This window comes from Phacochoerus africanus, chromosome 5 (assembly GCF_016906955.1).
Source record: "Phacochoerus africanus isolate WHEZ1 chromosome 5, ROS_Pafr_v1, whole genome shotgun sequence".
NCBI classification, from domain to species: domain Eukaryota; kingdom Metazoa; phylum Chordata; class Mammalia; order Artiodactyla; family Suidae; genus Phacochoerus; species Phacochoerus africanus.
This window is the reverse complement of record NC_062548.1, coordinates 96,821,811-96,841,927: the sequence shown is the minus strand read 5'-3', so window position 1 is coordinate 96,841,927 and position 20,117 is coordinate 96,821,811. Positions and strand designations below refer to the sequence as shown.

Below are 20,117 nucleotides of genomic sequence, written 5' to 3'. Positions count from 1 at the left end.
GGTTTTTCTTACTGTTAACTTCTTACATTATGGTACATTTGTCACAACTAAAGAAACTTTAGTAGTAAAGTAAAAAAATGTGGTACATTGCTACATTACTATTAACTAAATTGAACACTTTATTCAGATTTCATTAATTTTCCCCTAGAGTCCTTTTTCTCCTCCAGAATTATAGTTTCAGACTTTTCTTGTTTTTGATGACTGTGACTGTTTTGAGGACTACTAGGAATTTTGTAGAATAGACCTCAATTGAGATTTATCTGATGTTTTCCTAATGATTAAACTGGGTTATGGGTTTTAGGGAGGAAGACAACAGGTGAAGTGCCATTCTTATCACAGCATCAGGGGTATATACCAAAAAACATAAAAATTGATGATGTTAACATTGATCACCTATTTGACGTCTTTGTGAGGTTTCAGTCTCCACCTGTTCATACTCTACTCTTTGGAAGCAAGTCACCAAGCATAGCCCATGCTCAAGGCCTTGACCTAATTTTGATTCATGTATTTTTTATTTCTCTTAGCCTGATTTCCTTGTGCATAAATCAACATTTAAGCTTGGACAGATATTTATTGAGTATCTACTGTTTTTAAGTGCTAAGAATATAGTACTGAGCAGGAGACATCATTCCTACTCTTTTGGAGGGGTCTGCCTGATGTAATCATAAAATAGAATGTATCCCCTTACCTGCATAGGTCTTCTTTCATTGCCAGTTATAAGCATAGTATTACTGTAAGCCAAAAGGCATAAAGCTATTAAGTAGCCATTTAGAAAATATGCTGTCATCATAAAGGTTAAATGTATATATCATAAAAATAACTATCTTTCTGCTACCAACATGTATAAAGTTACTTTGGTTCTCTCCAAGTAGGTGTATTACTGTTGAATTACCAGAATAGTTTAGTTATCATTAATTATCTTCATATCTTATAAAGTTTGCAGGTTGTATAAGAAAATTCTTGGCTTCTTTATTGTATTTTTCTAGGTATTTGGTGCTTTTGCTACTTAGAGGTTTTCGAAGAAGTTGTTGGAAAGACTTGTTGAATGAGAATTTGAGTTAATTTTTCTACTTAACTGGGTTAACTAAAAGTACTCTTACTTTGAATTCTGATTGGAATTCTTACTGAAATATTAATACATTTTCACATTTTTTAGTGTTCAGTCCACTGAGCCTAATTTAATATTTAAATTAGAATTTTGACACAGTATAGTTATTTTGAGACGTATGTATAACCCTGAAGGTAGAGAATTGAGGAAATTGATAGATGTACATTCTCGTGGTTTATCTTAAAAGAGGAAATACAGAAAAAAAGGAAGAGATTTCTTGTAAATTAAGACTTTACTGTTCCTTCTGCCTGCCCTATGCCTCTCCTCCATCCTTGAAAGTTCAGTTTAAATTCTACCTCTGTGCCGACTGAACAACATTTGTTAATAATCATAGCAAGAATTAAGTGACTACCATGTTTTGGCTTGGTATTACCTTAGACACATGAGTATATAATTTAATCACCCATAACAACTGTGCAGTTGTTTTATTCTTATAAAGAAACAAGGTATGTAAATGCAGAGCTGGATATTTGAACCCAGGTCTTTATGATTTTAATTAGGGTTTTTTTGGTTTGGTCTTTTTTGGGCCGCACCTGTGGCATAGGGAGGTTCCCAGACTAGGGGTTTAATTGGAGCTTTAATTTAGTTTAATTTAATTGCTGCCAGCCTATGCCACAGCCACAGCAACGCGGGATCTGAGTTGAGTCTGCGACCTACACCACAGCTAACAGCAATGCCAGATCCTTAACCCACTGAGCCAGGCCAGGGACCTGAACCCGCAACCTCATGGTTCCTAGTCGGATTCGTTTCAACTGTGCCATGACGGGAACTCCAGGTCTTTATGATTTTAAAACTTAATCTTGTTTGTTTGTTTTGGCTGCATTCTTGGCATGTGGAACTTCTGGGGTAGGGATCAATCCCTGGCCACAGCCGAGACAGTGACACTGGATCCCACTGTAAAACTTCATATTCTTTGTGCTATGACCTGAAGTCTTTGAAAAATGGGTATTTGCCAGGACAAGATGCTTGCATCTTGGTATCTCCCCAGGAAGAATACAGGGTAAAGAGAGCAAACTAATATTTATAGAATGCCTATTCTGTGATATGAATGCCACAACTATATTGTTGTAGTAAATTAAGTAAGTGATGTTTGGGACATAGGAGGTTATTTGTCAGAGATTAAGTAAATTGATGGATGATGGGTCTGCTTGACATCAAAGCTTTATTACTCTTTTACTTTTCTATTTTTCTAGTACAGGATTCTGCTATATATATTCATTCTTTTAAACTTTTGCTTACTAAATTTTATGATCTGTGATAGAGCATAAAAATGAATGTAATTTTGTTCTGAGTAAAGAGTTTATATTCTAGTACACTTTCTTAAATGTATGTTAAAGAATCAGTATAGTAAGTTGTTATTGAAAAGAAAATTTCAGGAGTTCCTGTTATGGCACAGTGGAAACGAACCCGACTAGTATCCATGAGAATTTGGGTTCGATCCCTGGCCTTGCTCAGTGGGTCAGGGATCCGGCATTGCTGTGAGCTGTAGTTTAGGTTGAAGACGCAGCTTCGCTCTGGCATTGCTGTGGCTGTGGGGTAGGCCTGCAGCTGTAGCTCCAATTAGACCCCTAGCCTGGGAAGTTCCAAATGCTGAGGTTGCGGCCCTAAAAAGCAAAAAACAAAAAACAAAAAACAAAAAACAAAAAAACCCAAACAAAAAAACCAAAAGAAGAAGAAGAAAGAAAGAAAAAAATTTCAGCAACAGCTATGACCTATTCCAGTGAATTCAGTCCCTGACCTGAAACTTTCATATGCCATAGGTGCAGCCATTAAAAAAGAAGAAGAAAGAAAAGAAAAAAAGAAAATTTCAGTGTGTTGTATGTGGCAAGGGTAAAGACATTATTTCATTTTGTTTCAGTTATGTATGTAAGCATCTCATGGATCTCTTATAAAAATGTGCTTGTTATGGGATAACATCAAAGGTTTGAAAACTACTGGTCTAGTGATTGAGTTGGAAAGGTAAGCAAATAATTAGGGTAATCAGAAATAGCAAGTAAGTTCTATTGTAGTGTTCTATATAGGGTGCTTAAGGATCATGATTGGAAAAAAACTAATAATTCAAGGAAGGCTCCTAAATAGATGACTTTGAGCTGGGGTTGGAGAACCTAAAACACATCTAAGGGCATGAAGGAGTGAAAGAGCATTGCATATTCAGGAAGCTTGGGGGTGGTGTGAAATAGATGCAAGCAGGAGCCAGAGATTTTAGGAAATTTGTAGGCCACCATGCTAAAGATTTTAGATTTTATTAGACCTGTGGGTTTTTCTGAAGTCTCTTGGCACCCTTTAGAACAGATGTGTTTGCATATTTGATTCTATCATACAATCTAGAAACAATTTTAGGAATAGAAAATTTGACCATATAAAATATACGTAGTATAAAATGGTAACTATGAGAACAACTGTAGATAAAAGCAATCATAACCAGGAGTATCTGTAGTGGCTTAGTGGTAATGAACCCAACTAGTGTCCATGAGGATGTGGGTTCAATCCCTGGCCCTGCCCAGTGGGTAAGGATCCTGCATTGCCATGAGCTGCAGTGTAGGTCATAGCCGTGGCTCCAGTCCTGTATTGCTGTGGCTGTGGTGTAGGCTGGCAGCTGCAGCTCTGATTTGACCCCTAGCCTGGGAACTTCCATATTCTGCCTATTTGCTCCCCCTTCCAAAAAAACAATCACAACCAAAAAAAAGCTAAGCAGTTTTGAGGTGACTATCAAATGCTCCTTTTCTACCTTTTCTTGCATTTTTGCTATTGCTAGCAGATTAATGGTAGCAAGTGCTAAAGTTTGAAGAAAACTTTAAAAAGTTCATTTTTCCCTTTGAATTGAAAGACAACTTTTTTCAGTTTTGAGGACAGTAGGGACCCCCAGTTGGAATATTAATATCTTATTGGGCCCATTTCTGTAAGCCCAGATTTGTGAACTTTACCTCCAGCTGTGTTTTAATTGGCCTGGAACATTTTTTTTTTAATTTTGCATACTTGCCAACACTTAAATATTGGTACATTTCATATACAAAAATCTAGAGTTCCTTTGTTTCTTGAAAAACTAAATAATGTGTCAGCATTGGTTTCTTGGTGATAGGCTGAAGTTTATAAGTAGCTCTCTCACTTTTCTCTTGGGCAGTCTTCATCATTCTCTGTTGTCTTATGTAAGACCAGCCTCGCTTGTTTGTTGCCTGCTCCGTTCTTTTAAGGCTTTTGAATTGCCTGCTGTGTACTGTATTCTGTGAAGTGTTTTAAAAGGGGAATATGGGGTCTTTGAAAAATCATTACACCAGTATTAGGGAAGACGGATTAGAGAAATATGAGTTGGCTCTGGTTAGAATTAATTGTAGGTGAGGTGCCCTCTTCTTCTGAACCCACAGTGCTTCACCTTTCTCAAAGCACTTACTGCTCACCACATATAACTTTCTCTTACATGTCTTATTTTGTCAACTAAATTATAAATACCTCATACATAATATGTGCTGGGTGAACCCTTGTTGAATTTAATTATATTTATTTTTATGATTACTGTGTTTGTCTCAAAGATGAGTTTTCTTGGCAATTTTAGAGTACCTTTTAACTGGAAAAAATCTTTTACACATTTTAAGTATTAGCCGCACTTTATTCTAAGAATGAGTAAATGTCAAGTACTTTTAAAGCATATATTATATGTGAAAAACAGAACAGGTAGGTTCTGTAAAATAAGATAGTGGACTTTTAATTCATTATCCTGTTTGCCAAACATCAGAATGAAACACTGTGGGAAAATTGTCTCTTGGTATGCTATGCAATTTTATTAAGTCATTTTGAAGATTATCCAAGAGCTTTTTGTTACTGTATTTTCTATCTACTGATAGCTAGAAGTAGTTTTAAATTGATAGCATCTATGTTTTTTTCTTTTCTTTCCTTTTTTTTTTTTTCCCTAGGGCCACACATGCAGCATATGGAACTTCCCAAGCTAGGTAAAATTTGCAAATCTGGGCTTACAGAAATGAGTCTTATATGTTTATTTTTTTTTTCTTGTATTCCTTTTACTTAAGTCTTCATTTCTGAAATAATTTGTTTTCAATTTCCAATTCTTTCCTGAGCTCTGTCACTTTATCTCTGAGCTTTTCTATTTCTAATGTAAGTTTTTCTTTTCTGTCATTAAAGCCCATTTTGAAATAGAAGCTCATTTCTATCTCTCCTGTGAGCATCCTTCTGCCATGCTTTCATTGTAGGATATTATTTTATTTCCTATTTTTTCTTTTATTTCTTTACTTTTTTTATTGTGGTAAGAACATTTAGCACAAGATCTACCCTCTTAACAAAATTTGAAGTGTGCAGTGCAATATTCTTAACTATGTTGTATACCAGATCTCTAGAACATATTCATCTTGTGTAATGGAAACTTTTACCAATGGAACAACTCCCCATTTTCCCTTCTCCTGCTTCTGTTCATTTGACTATTTTTCTGTTTTTTCTTATCATAACTTTGTATGCTATTCTACCTCAATGTTTTTCATCAGTTCTTTATACATAATTAGTTTAAGGGTAGACTGGTTCAGATAGCTCTTTTTAACTTCATAGTCCTCTTCTCTTGTTTTTTTTTTTTTTTGGTCCATCATTTATTTTATTTTATTTTATTTTTGTCTTTTTGCCTTTTCTAGGGCTGCTCCTGCAGCATATGGAGGTTCCCAGGCTAGGGGTCTAATCGGAGCTGTAGCCACCGGCCTACACCAGAGCCACAGCAACATGGGATCTGAGCCACGTCTGTGGCCTACACCACAGCTCACAGCAATGCTGGATCCTTAACCCACTGAGCAAGGCCAGGGATCGAACCTGCAACCTCATGGTTCCTAGTCAGATTCGTTAACCACTGTGCCATGACGGGAACTCCTTTTTGTCCATCATTTAAAGAGTGATGCATGACTTTCTGAGATTTTGTGACTCTCTTCTACTGTGGTGCTTCTGTCTGGACCCTCTTTCTTCCTTCATCTTGTTTTTCCCTATTCTGCTCAATTTTGTTTCCATGCCTAGTACTTCCTCTGAAGTATAGGGTCTGTCATGGAAGAGAGTCCCAGGTGTCAAGTTTTGAGAGCTCAGAGGAACTAGATTATCTATGTCTGTAGATCTTACTGTGGACCCTTTGAATGGTTTCAGCTTCTGTTCACAAATTGTCAGTGCTTTCCAGTGAATACCTTTTGACCCTTTTGTGCTTCTGTTCTCAAGTCCCTCAGACACCTCATTGCTTCCCTTTCTTTTCTCTCACTTAGACACTGATAGAAAATAAGTCTGTGGGCTGTTGGCAGGTTAAGTCATTTATATTTGGGAGTTTGTAGGGGAGACTATTAAATAGTTTTGTTGTAAATATTATCTGTGGCTTTTGGGTTTGCTTTCTACTTGCTCTGCCGACATATGGAGGTTCCCAGGCTAGGGGTCCAATCGGAGCTGTTGCTGCCAGCCTATGCCACAGCCATGAAGGATCTGAGCCGCATCTGTGACCTACATCACAGCTCACGGCAATGCTGGACCCTTAACCCAGTGAGCAAGGCCACAGCTCGAACCCGCAACCTCACGGTTCCTAGTTGGATTTGTTTCTGCTGCGCCATGACGGGAACTCCGATCTGCCTCTTTTTATGAGAAAATTCACAGGGAATCAAGATTTGCTGCCACCACAGCTACTGTCTTCCTATAATCCTCTTTCTGATAATTTAAATTTGGGGAATGGTCATATTTTCTGTTCCTAAACTCTTGGCAAAGAGTTTCATTTCATTAGAAATTATTGTCATTTAATACTAGCCACTGCAGTTCCCACTGTGGCACAGTGGGTTAATCATCCAAATTGTCTCCATGGAGGCATTAGTTCTCAATCCCCAGCCCAGGACCCTCCATGTGCTTTGAGGGCAGCTGAAAAAAAAAAAAGAAAAAGAAAAAATACCGTTCACTGATTGTATGCATACATGTCACAAAGTTCTGAATTTGTTGTCTTGCTCTGATTACTTCTTCATAGTTGAGAGACTATTGAAAAATCTATTAAAGTTACTTTGGGAAGTTGCGAAAGGTCATAGGATTATATTTCTTTTAAAATACACAAGTGTTAGTGCTTTGACTTTTAATGCTTTAGCTTTTCCCAATATTTAAAAGTTAACCTACATTATGTACACCTAGGGCCATTCTTAAGTTATGGGAAAGAATTGGGCTGAATAGCTTAATATTGTATCAATTGATTAAAATTTTGAGAATATATATTTTATATATATTTTTTTTTTGGCTGTGCTCACAGCATATAGAAGTTCCCTTGAGGATGTATTTGTTGATTTTCTTTTATATAAAGATGATAATTTAGAAATATGAAATAATTAGAAAGCTTAAAGGGAAATTCTTATGTTTGGGAAAACAAAAAGGGTGAAATGATTTGTACAAAGTAAAGATACTCATTTTACAAAAATCAAATGCTTACTATGTGTTAAGAATCAAATGCATAATAAATAATTGCAGGAGTTCCCATCATGGCTCAGTAGAAATGAATGTGACTAGTATCCACGAGGATGCAGTTTTAATCCTTGGCCTCGCTCAGTGGGGAGTTGCCTTGAGCTGTGGTGTAGGTTGCAGATGTGGCTAGGATCTCATGTTGCTGTGCTGTGGGCCAGTAGCTACAGCTCTGATTCAGCCCCTAGCCTGGGAACTTCCGCATGCCGCAGCTGTGCCCCTAAAAAGTAAAAAATAAAATAAAATAAGGTGATATCATGTCAATTGTTTCTTTTGAGCTATTGACACAAATAACTACTATAAAAAGAGGACATATAAATGTAATTGGAACATTGTAGGAGAGATTAAAAATCCCTAAAAGAGGAATTCCCATTGAGGCTCAGTGGTTAACAAATCTGACTGGGAACCATGAGGTTGCGGGTTCGATCCCTGGCCTCACTTGAGTGGGTTAAGGATCCGGTGTTGTTGTGAGCTGTGGTGTAGGTAGCAGATGCGGCTCAAATCCGGCATTGCTGTGGCTCTGGCGAAGGCTGGCAGCTACAGCTCCGATTCGACCCCTAGCCTGGGAACCTCCATATGCCCCGGGTGTGGCCCTAGAAAATACCAAAAAAAAAAAAAAAAAAAATCCCTAAAAGAAGTTAAGGTGGAAATCACTTGGGGGAATCATTAAATGAGGCCTTAAATATTAGGGTTTTGACTGAATTGTGGTAGGGAAGGTAGACAATTCAGATATTTAGAATAGCAAGAGCAAGCATATAAATAGAGAAACGAACAGGAACAGTCTAGTTTGGACTAAAATTTCAAGCAGAGGAGCATTAGCTTGAAGATAAAGATACTGAGTCAGATATATTGATGATAGTATGTCCTATTTTTATGTACTTATGAAGTAGTCTAGGTAGAATGGCAGCTAGTGTAGTAGTCAAGACTGCAATCTCTGGAGCCACACTCCCTGAGCTTATATCCTATTGCGCCACTTCAATGTTTGGGATATAGGCATGCTGTTTAATCTTTCTGCATCTGTTTCTACATAAAATGGACACTAACCTGGTGGAATTGTTACAAAGATTAAAAGACTACTAGTAATGCACCTGGTATCAATAAGCATTCAATTAAATTTTTTATATAGATGCAGGGAGACTAATTCAGGAACATATCAAAGCCGCTGTGGCTGTTTCTACAGGACACAAACCGTAAGAGGTGCCATTCTTGTAGGCTACCATTGTAGTGATCTAGATGAGAGGTATGTTGACCAGGACTACCTGTGACTGGGAAGGTGGAGAGAGATGAGCACATTTCAGATTTAACTATTCCAACATCTAAGCCAGACCTCTTTCCTGAACTTTACATCACATATATCCCAAATGCCCACTCTACTTAAATATCTCACAAGCATCTCAACCTCAACAGGTCAAAACAAAAGACAAAAAGCACACACACACACACACACACACACACACACACACACACACACACACACCAAACCAAAAATCACCACAAACATTGATCGGTCAAAACAAAAGACAAAAAGCACACACACACACACACACACACACACACACACCAAACCAAAAATCACCACAAACATTGATCGGTCAAAACAAAAGACAAAAAGCACACACACACACACACACACACACACACACACCAAACCAAAAATCACCACAAACATTGATCTGCCCCCAACAAGAGAAACAGCCATTTTCTCTTTCACTGTTCTGTACATTTTCAAATGGAACATCCCCTCAGTTGCTGATCCTATCTAGTAGTAATGACAGCTAGATTACTTAGCTATAAATAGTTGTCGCTGATATGGCCACTTAGAATTTGAGTTGTATTCCATGTAAGTTTATTTAGAAACTTGAGTGATTATTAAAGTTAAGCATTACTTTCTAAAATGCTCTGGAGAAGCTCCCATTGTAGCTCAGTGGGTTAAGGACCTGAATATTATCCATGAGGATGGCCGTTTGATCCTTGGCCTCACTCAGTGGTTTCAGGATCCAGCGTTGCCCCAAGCTGCAGCATAGGTCATGGATGCAGCTCGGATCTGGTGTTGCCTTGGCTGTGCCATAGGCCTGCAGCTGCAGCTCCAGTTGAACACCTAGCCAGGGAACTCCCATATGCTGCAGGTGTGACTGTAAAAATAAAATGCTCTAGAGATAGTCTATTTAATAACATATGTATCTTTAATAATTTTTAGTATAAATATATCTTCAGTAAGTGTACATATAGGGTTAGTTTAATCAGTATATTAAATCAGCCACTACACAGTCTTAAGTTTTTTTTTTTTTTGCTTTTTGATTTTTAGGGCCGCACCTGTGGCATATGGAGGTTCCCAGGCTAGGGGTCTAATCAGAGCTATACCTACCGGCCTACACCACAGCCACAGCAACATGGGATCCAAGTCCGTCTGCGACCTATACCACAGCTCACAGCAATGCCGGATCCTTAGCCCACTGAGCAAGGCCAGGGACCAAACCTGTGTCCTCATGGATGCTAGTCAGATTAAGATTCATTAACCGCTGAACCACGACAGGAACTCCAGTCATTGTCCTTAAATTTAAATTTATTTTAATTCCGAATATACTTTTTTTTTTTTTTTTGCTTTTTAGGGCCGTACCCACAGCACATGGAAGTTCTCCTGCTAGGGGTCGAATCTGAGCTGCAGCTTCCAACGTATTCCACAGCCATGGCAACTCTGGATACAAGTTGTGTCTGCAATCTATGCCACAGCCCACAGCAACGCCAGATCCTTAACCCGCTGAATGAGGCCAGGGATCCTCATGGATACTCGTCAGGTTCCTAACTCCCTGAGCCACAATAGAGTGTACTTCTAAAAGATGCTTATTTTCAGAGGAACAATTTAATTTACTGTAGATTTATTGCCTGGCTGACTATCGATTATGTTCCAGGCACTGAAAACACATTCAATTTTGGTGACAAAGAATACCTGCTTATATTCAAATGACAACCAAATTTATCTTTGTACTTTAGGACATTAGGTCTGTTGACCTTCAGATTTCTGTGACTTTGTTTCTTTCAAAATAATTTTTTTGTGGGGGAGGCCTTGCCTGTGGCATGTAGAAGTTCCTGGGCCAGGGCTCGAACCTGTGCCACAGCAGTGACCCAAGCTGATACAGTGACAACTTCGGATCTTTAATCCGCTGTGCCATAAGAGAACTCCCAAATTAACTTTTCAAGTACAGTAATGAGGCTTTCAAAAAACCAGAATGTTGGTTGACTGACCGATCACTGTTTGGTTTATAGCACAGGTGCTATTACTATTTCTAGATGGTAAAGATTTCCCTCCATTTGTGTTGTTTTTCTGTGCTGTCAGGTTTTTTTTTCAGCCGTTATCATATTTATGTTCAGACATGGCACTGATTGTAATCCCAGAGGATGAGAAGATGTGTTCTAAGCTGGATTTACTCTAAGAGCTAGTAGCCTTTTTATCTATCATTAAGTTTAGTTACATGTCAGGTAGGGAGTTCCCTGGTGGTCTAATGGGTAGAAATCCCCACTTTCACCACTGTGGCCTGGGTTTAATCCCTGGTGTGGGAACTGAGATCCCTTTCGGAGCTGCTACATTTGCTGTGGCCAAAAAACAAAACAACCCCCCTAACCCCCAAAAACGTAAGTAAGGTAAACTAGTGCTATGTTTTAGATACTAATAGAAGTTTACCAAAAAAACAAAATAAAACAAAAAGTTTACAAGTTATTTTGTCATCAATTTTTTAAAGCTTTTATTAGAAATAACTGTTTTTCTTGACAAAACACTCAATTTAGATCTATTTTGGTACCATTGTTTGTTTTTGTTTGCTTTGTTTTATTTTTCTTTTTTGGCTGCCTCATGTGGAGTTCCCAGGCCAGAGATCAGATATGAGGCGCAGTTGCAACCTATGCTGAAGCTGCGGCAACACCAGATCCTTTAATTCACTGTACTGGACTGGGGCTCAAACCTTCGTCCTAGTGCTGCAGAGACGCTGCCCTAAGCATGTGGTACTGTTCTGTATTATTTGTTTTGCCTTCTAGGGCTGCATTCACAGCATATGGAGGTTCCCAGGCCAGGGTTCTAATCAGGAGCTATAGCTGCCGGCCACAGCCACAGCCACATCAGGTCTGAGCCACATCTGCAACCTACACCACAGCTCATGGCAATGCCGGATCCTTAACCCACTGAGCGAGGCCAGGGATCAAACCCTCAACCTCATGGTTTCTAGTCAGATTTGTTTCCGCTGCACCATGATGGGAACTCCATGGTACTAGTTTTTGAAACCAGTATTTCTCTGTGTGAAAGGTAGGATTATGTGCTGGGAATTCATTGGTTTTTTAAGAAGTATAAATGTATTTCATGTTTTTGTTTATGAAGTTATTGCTTCATTTTAACTTCTCCAAGAAACTGATGAACAACTGAGACATTTTTTTGATGACAAACGCGGCAACAATGTGTAGGAAAACCCTGTATACTGTGTATACATAGCACAGAATTGGTAGAAGAGGCATTTGAACCATAGTTTACACAATGTATCTGGGCAAGTTAACTTAGGAGAAAAGTGGATTCAGTGGAAGATTGCCACAAAACATTTTCCTTCCTTCTTTCGCCCCACCCATTTTAGTGTTTTCTGCTTTTAGCATGAGTTGGAGAAAGATTTTTTTCCCCTACTCAATTTTATTTCCTTTTTTATCCCTATTTGAAAAACAGTTTCCCTATGAGACAAATCTTTGACCCTTTTGTATTCTGTGTCCTCCCCTCCCTTTCCCTTTCTTGACTGGAAAATGCAGCTGCACACATTTTTTGTTTGGAGACAATGGATCACATGCTGTGTCACCTAAATCTATGACCAAGAGGCAGTTTTATCCCTAAGAGACCATAATGCTTCAGTTGTCCTGGATACATGACATCATGTAGCATTATAATCAGATATACATCTTTTTGCAGTAGTACATTTGGGATTTGAATCTACCCTCTAATCTCAATATTGGATTTTATAGGATGGACAGTATTTATAATAGAGAACCTTAAAACAAAGAATGTATTATAGGAAAGGTTGTGATTTCCTTTTATATGTCTTATTTCTTTCTTACCTGAGGGTTACCACAGTTATCAGATAACTTGGGTTAATAGAATATCTTTAGAGTTCTAGTGTTAGATTTGTGAACAATGCCTTGCAAATATAGTATGTGCTCAGCAAGTGTTACACTTTATTATCACTATCAATGTGATAACAAGAAAATTATTTTTGTTAGTTAAGAATGAGGAACTCTTGAAAATAATTAGTATCTGTAAACTGTTATGTTGAGCTTCTTATAATAAGCTTATTATGCAGCTGAATAAATCTTGAAAATGTAATACTATGCCTTCCAGTCTTGAGTAATAGTGCCTTTTGTAATTAATTAATAAAAATAGTTTTTTTTCCTAAGGAGATTGAAGGTGAGGAAGGAGGGGAAAATTGAATGGAATTTCCTTTTAGTATATCTTAATCAGGGACAAAGCTTAAATTATAGTAACGAAATGCAGTATTTGCCAGGCAGTTCTAATAAAATTCACAAACATTTTGGAATTCTATACTATGTCTTAACTTTGTAGTGGATTTTTATTTTCTATGAAAACATTGTTTAGTGATCTGAGCTAAGTGAATGACAGCTGTTTCCCTTGCTAGGGTTGTCTTAGCCCATCAGATGTTTTTTATATTGAGTACTTAAAAGTGATTGGATGGGAAAGCCACAAGTCTGAAAGGGGGCTTACTCTCTGGTTGCTCTTTTGATATTTCTTTTTTTGTTGTTGTTGTTGTTGTTGTTGTTGCTATTTCTTGGGCCGCTCCCGCGGCATATGGAAGTTCCCAGGCTAGGGGTTGAATCAGAGTTGTAGCCACCGGCCTACGCCAGAGCCACAGCAACGCGGGATCCGAGCCTCCTCTGCAACCTACACCACAGCTCACGGCAATGCCGGATCGTTAACCCACTGAGCAAGGGCAGGGACCGAACCCGCAACCTCATGGTTCCTAGTCGGATTCGTTAACCACTGCGCCACGATGGAAACTCCCTCTTTTGATATTTCTAACTAAAGATTGTTTGATTTACTTAGGACATTAAGCTCTTGGTGAAAGGTAAAATGGCAAGTCATCAGAAATAAACTTTCCAAATGTCTTAAGACCATACATATAAAAATACAGACATTGTAAATGTATAAATTAAATATAACCAAATATCAGATTGGTTTGTTACATGCTTCAGGAATTTAGATGTTTAAAGTACTTGAGACTGATTTTAAGTAGGAAGTTAGACTAGTAGGGTAAAAATGGTGAGAAACAATTTTTTCTGTAGGTCAGATATTGCCACATAGTTCAAGATTGATCAATCATCCCTTGCTTTAAGCATGGGACTGACTGCAAGTCTTCTTCAGGGCCTCTCAGTGCAATTGTTCCAGAGTTGGTTTCAGCTTCTTTTCCAGCTCTAGTAGAATATAACAGATGGTATGTTTCCTTTCATTCCAGTGTAAGAAAAGCTTCTTAGGAACAGCAAAATTGATTTTTCTCATTTATCCTTTCTGTGTAATGAGGAAAGAAATATTCAACAATTGGCTTGCTTACTTGTGGAATCTAAAAAAATGAACAAATGAACGTATTTTTAAAAACAGAAACAAACTCATAGACTTCAAAAACAAATTTATGGTTATGAAAGGGGAAAAGTGGCTGGGAGGGATAAGTAAGCAGTTTGGGATTAATATACATATACTACTATATAGAAAATGGATAATCAACAAGAACGTACTTACTGTACAGCACAGGAAACTCTACTCAGTATTCTGTAATAACCTATATGGGAAAAGAATCTGAAAGTATAATTAAATCACTTTGCTGTGCATCTGAAACTAACATAGCGTTGAAATCAACTATATGTCAATAAAAAATAAAAATTAGTTTAAAAAAACAGCATAATTGATTTTCCTCATTTATCCTTTCTGTGTAATAAGGAAAGAAATATTCAAGGATTGGCTCAGGGGTGCAAGGAAAAAATAAATAGGAATAAATTTGCTTTGGGATATCATTTTATTTTAATGTCTTTTTTTTTTTTTTTTTTTTTTTAGGGCCATGCCTGCAGCGTATGGAAGTTCCCAGGGTAGGGGTCGAATCAGAGGTGCAGCTGCTGGCCTACACCACAGCCACAGCAACACAATATCCAAGCGGTGTCTGCAACCTGCACTGCCACTGACAGCAGCGCTGGATTGTTAACCCACTGAGTGAGGCCAGAGATCAAACCCACATCTTCAAGGATTCTAGTCAGGTTGCTAACCTGCTGAGCCACAAAAGGAACTCCCATTTTGATGTCTTTTTTTAAGTGCTGTTTTTTATTTCCTAAGAAGAGTTCTTAAATAATATTTGCAAACAATAACTTACAGATTTAGGGTTCTAAGAGCTATAATATAGGTAAGATTAAACAACTAAAATTGAAAAATGTAACATGAAATTCGGTGTTCCCATTGTGGCTCAGGGGAAACAAACCTGACTAGTATCCATGAGGATGCGAGTTTTATCCCTGGCCTCACTCAGTGGGTTTAGGATCCGGTGTTGCCTTGAGCTGCAGTGTAGGTTGCAGATGTGGCTCAGATCTGACATTGCTGTGGCTGTGGCTGTGGCAGGCAGCTGCAGCTCCAATTACACCCTAGCCTGAGAACTTCCATATGCAGGTGCAGCCCTAAAAAGAAAAATGTAACATGGAATTCAATAATACAATTTGAAAAGCACTTTTGAAAATTATTAAACACATTAATAGAATTTAATTAATTGCAATTATTCCTTATTTGCTATGGAGTTATATTACTAAGGTTTACATTAAAATTTTACTGGACTGAGTTGAGAATTGCTGACTAGAATTACTGGACCAAGAGCCTGATTTGGGGGGTTGTTAAATAAATTATATATATATGAGTGGTGTGTGTGTTTTGGCCACTCCTGCCACATAGAAGTTCCCCAGCCAGGGACTGAATCTGAGACACAGATGCAACCCCTGCCATAGCTGCAGCAATGCCAGATCCTTTAACCCACTGCAGTTGGACCAGGGTTTGAACCCATACCTCTGCAGCAGCTGCAGTTGGAGTCTTAACTGACTGTGCCACAGCAGGAACTCCCATAAGTCTATATTTTTATTTATTTATTTATTTTGCTTTTTAGGGTTGCACCTGTGGCATATGGTAGTTCCTAGGCTGGGGTCAATCAGAGCTACAGCTGCCAGCCTGCACCACAGTAATGCGGAATCCAAGCTGCCTCTGAAAACTACACCACAGCTTACGGCAGTGCTGGATTCCCGACCCACAGAGCACGGCCAGGGATCGAATCTGCATCCTCATGAATGCTAGTCAGATTTGTTTCCTCTGTGCCTTAATGGGAACTCCAGTCTGTATTTTTAAAGTACTGTAGGAGTTTCCATTGTGGCTCAGCAGATTCCAGCTAGTATCCATGAGGATGCAGGTTTGATCTCTGGCCTTGATCAGTGGGCTGATGGTCCCGTATTTGGATCTGGTCAGGAGCTGCAGCTCTGGTTCTCACCCTAGCTTGGAACCTGCATATGCTGCAGGTGTGTCCCTAAAAATAAATAAATGAATAAATAAGTAAATTAAATACTGTAGATATTATCCTGAAATTACTTACTTACAATGTAAGTAATATTTTGAAAATTGTTATTTTGAACATTGTGACTTGATAAGAATTCTGTAGATCCAAGATAGTAGATTCTGAACTAGTTGGAATCAAATAAATAAAACTATATATAGATCAAATAAATAAAACTATATATAGATATTTATAATCCTGTCCTGTTTTGAGTGTAGCATTATATTTGCCACTGTATCTTTTTGTTACTGAGAATGTCATTAAACACTGAAAACTCAACATATTTTATACAGAGATAGTGTAGTTATTTACTTCACTTTTTTTTATAAATTCTTTTTTGTGTGTGTTAGAATGTTAGCATCAGACAGAGATGTTAAAAGGCACTTAGACCCTTTTGGAGCCATTAATAACAAAATACTAAAAAAGGGTTTTTTTAAATTTATATGGTTTAAATTCTTTTATGTTATTAAACTAGAAAGATTTGAAGAAAAGTTCTGTCATGTAGCATGATTGGTAAAAGAATTGACATAACATAATAAGTGAAGTTCATGGAAACAGAATAAGGAAGTGAAAGTGGCTATTGCAGCTCTTCTGAGAAGTGCTAATTTTAGTTGACTACCTTACAAGAGTGTGTCTTTCTTTGGTCATAGGAAGATTCGTCCTTCATACTAGACTTTTTTTCTTTTTTTTAGTTTCCGAACTTCAAAACATATAAAGTATTGGAGTTCCCTTGTGGCACAGTGGGTCCACCATTGTCACTGCAGCAGCTTGGGTTGCTGCTGTGGCGCAGGTTCAGCCCTGGCCCAGGAACTTCAACATGCTGTGGTCCTAGCCAAAAAATAAAGTTTTGTTACTGATTTTATACCCTAGTTTTTCTGTATTTGAGAGATATAACATTTAGGAATCTACTACTTTAGGAAGAAGGCGAATAAAAATTTCTTAAATTAATAGCAATAATAATTACCATCTCTATAACTAGTATTCATTGTGTACTTTCTGTCTTCATTCTGAGTGCTTTATATTCTCATTTAATTGGTACTAACAGTCTTATGAAAGTAGGCACTATTAGATTTCTAAATTGATACGGCTTAGAGTCTGTTGAGTGGCAGAGCTGGGATTTGAACCCAGGCAATATCTTATGCTCTTTAACTGCTTCACCACTGCCAGAATTAATTATAAGATTAAGAATAGTAATTTAGATTTTACTTTTGTGACTTTTTTATAGTATGAAATTGCTTTATCTTCCACAATTTTAACTTCAAATACACTGCCTTCTCAGTTTCTATTCCATATCTTCTTTTTTTTTTTTTTTTTTTTCTTTTTATGGCCACACCTACAGCATTTGAAAGTTCCTGGCCTATGGCTGGAATCAGAGCTGCAGCTTCATGCCTGTACCACAGCCATAGCAACACTCGATCCAAGCCCCATCTGCAACCTGCCAGATCCTTAACCCACTGAGCAAGGGCAGGGATGAAACCTGCATCCTCACAGAGACAATGTCAGTTCTTAACTTGCTGAGCTACAGAGGGAACTCCTGTATCTTCTAGTGTTACGTATATTAATTCCTTTCTCAATAGAGAAGTCTTTCATTTCATAGTTGTGTACTATTTTAACATAGTTGTGTACTATTTTAACTGTGACAACAGAGCTATGAGTGTAGTAGGAGTAAAAGATTTCTTCTTGAAGAGTCTTGGAAAAGGACTAGGAGAGATTATTCTGAATAGTATATATCTCTCATACTTTTCTTTATCTTTTATTCATATTAGGCATAGAGATATTATAATCTAATATAGCTAATAAGTTAGCTTTGGAATATATTTTAAATTCCTATTTACATTTAGATACTTATTAGAATTCATAATGTAATACATTTTCTGCTTAACAGGAGATTACTTACTCTGTATCCTCAACTATTAACCACAGTTAGACAAAAAGGGACTCCTAAGTAGTTGAGGGAAAAAATTACAAAGTTCATGCATTAAATTCATGCATGTCAAGGCGAACTCTTTAACCTTATCAGATTTTACTTATATGAAATTCTGATGAAACTTATCTGGCTTCCCAGTCTATAGCTGATAATTCTTCTATAATTATATTTCCATGGTTTTAGAAATCCACAATATTCTGAAAGCCAAAAGTTTTTTCTTAACTCATTTAGTGGTAAAACATGGTATAAACTGATATAAGACCGTTATTGATCTTTGTTTACTCTCCTCTTAGTGTGAATATACATTTCGCTGCAGAAGTATTAACGTATTTATTATGGGGTGCTGCCTCAGACCTCACTGACACATCATATAACATATTACATGTAAATTATAGTCTTTTCCTAAAATCCAAAATATTCTGAATTCTGAAATATATTTGCCCTCAAGGGGAAATATTTAAAAATATTTATTTTTTAAATTAAAAAAAAATTTGCTTTGACTGCATCCACAGCATGTGGAAGTTCCTGGGCCAGGGATGGAATCCAAATCACAGTTATGATCTACACCACAGCAGTGGCAGTCCTGGACCCTTTAACCCACTGTGCCAGGCTGGGGATCAAACCCACACCTCCACAGCAACCCTAGCCATTACAGTCAGATTCTTAACCCACTTACTATAGCTGGAACTCCTCCAAGGATTTTACATAAGGGCTCATATACTTGTGTAATCAATACAGTGACTACAGTACAATGGAGGGCTAGGATATAGAACTAAGATTAATCCAGTAACTCAGGCATAACAAGTGAGACCTTTTAGTGTGGAGCAGTATTTGCAACTAGAATAATACATGAATCCTTTTTAAAGAAAAAATTATAGATCCCATTTTGAGAATCACTGACACTAGTTTCTGAAGTAGGGTTTTTTTTTTAAAGTCATTTTTTTCTTTATATTGTTACGGAAATGATAGCACAAAATGAAAATTTGCAAAACTTAAAACACTCAGAGCGTATCCATGGGGGACGCTGATTTGAGAAACACTGAAAAGGGTGGCAGATAGTTCCATATATTTGAGCCATCCCTATAAACATTATTCTTTACCAAATCTTTATGATAGCCTGAATCATAGTTAAAGGATTAAAATATCTTTCCTATATTTAAAGAATATGATTTTTTTAAAGGGATGAAACAAAGCACCCTCTTTAAAAAATATGTATATATGTACACACACAGTTTTTTAATACCACCTTTCACCTCCCAGGAAATGTCTCTACCTACTGCCAATTGGGAATCACTGTCATAACAAGCAACTCTTACTGGTAGGAATAAAGTCAGATTCCTCAAGTGTGCAGAGGCAGAAGCAACTTAAGAACCAATGCTCTAAAATGCAGGATAATGTATGTTAGAGATATCACCGTCAAAAACTAATGTAAACATCTGTTTTCAGTGGTGTGGCAAATTGGACCAGCCCTTCTGCTGAAAACAGCCTAAAATGCTGGATAAAATGCATCAGTGCTCTAGACAAAAGTAAAGAATATTTAGACCAACACTAATTGGAAACCCAGTGAGATAAGCTAAATACTGAAGATGGCTATTGCCTTGAGGGTATTTACCACATCAAGTGAGCGTTTGTTTTCCTGGCCTTGCCGGGGCTCAGGAATCGGGAAGGAAAGCCCAGACCCAGCCAAAGTAAAACATCTAGCAGGAAATAGTCTCCTCCTTTAATAGCCCTTCTCTATATACCTTCTAGGTGTAAGAGAGATCTAGAAATTCCTTCCCAAACAAGAAAATTTTCTTTCTAGAATATTGCTGATAACAGGAAAAATTTTAAAAATCTCTACTGAAAATTTGTTACCACAAACCAGCCCTCACACTGGTTTGCAGCCTGAATTCACGCTAGGTCTCAAGAAAAGAACTTTTTTTTTTTTTGCTTTTTAGGGCCACACTAGCGGTATATGGAAGTTCCCATCCCAGGCTAGGGTTCAGATTGTAGCTGTAGCTGCTGGCCTACACCATAGCCACAG

General features: G+C 37.6%; 1 protein-coding gene across 3 annotated transcripts in view; it reads left to right on the top strand.

Moving 5' to 3' along the window:
* The window catches only part of FOXN2 (forkhead box N2), a 68,740-nt gene that overhangs the window by 5,063 nt on the left and 43,560 nt on the right, over nucleotides 1–20,117 (top strand). Inside the window, exon 2 of one of the 3 annotated variants that reach the window (XM_047782124.1) lies at nucleotides 2,869–2,938. The exons of the other annotated variants lie outside the window; for them this stretch is intronic. The gene's annotated coding sequence lies outside the window, so the exon portion shown is untranslated. The remainder of the gene's footprint in view (nucleotides 1–2,868; nucleotides 2,939–20,117) is intronic. 3 annotated transcript variants of the gene reach the window in all.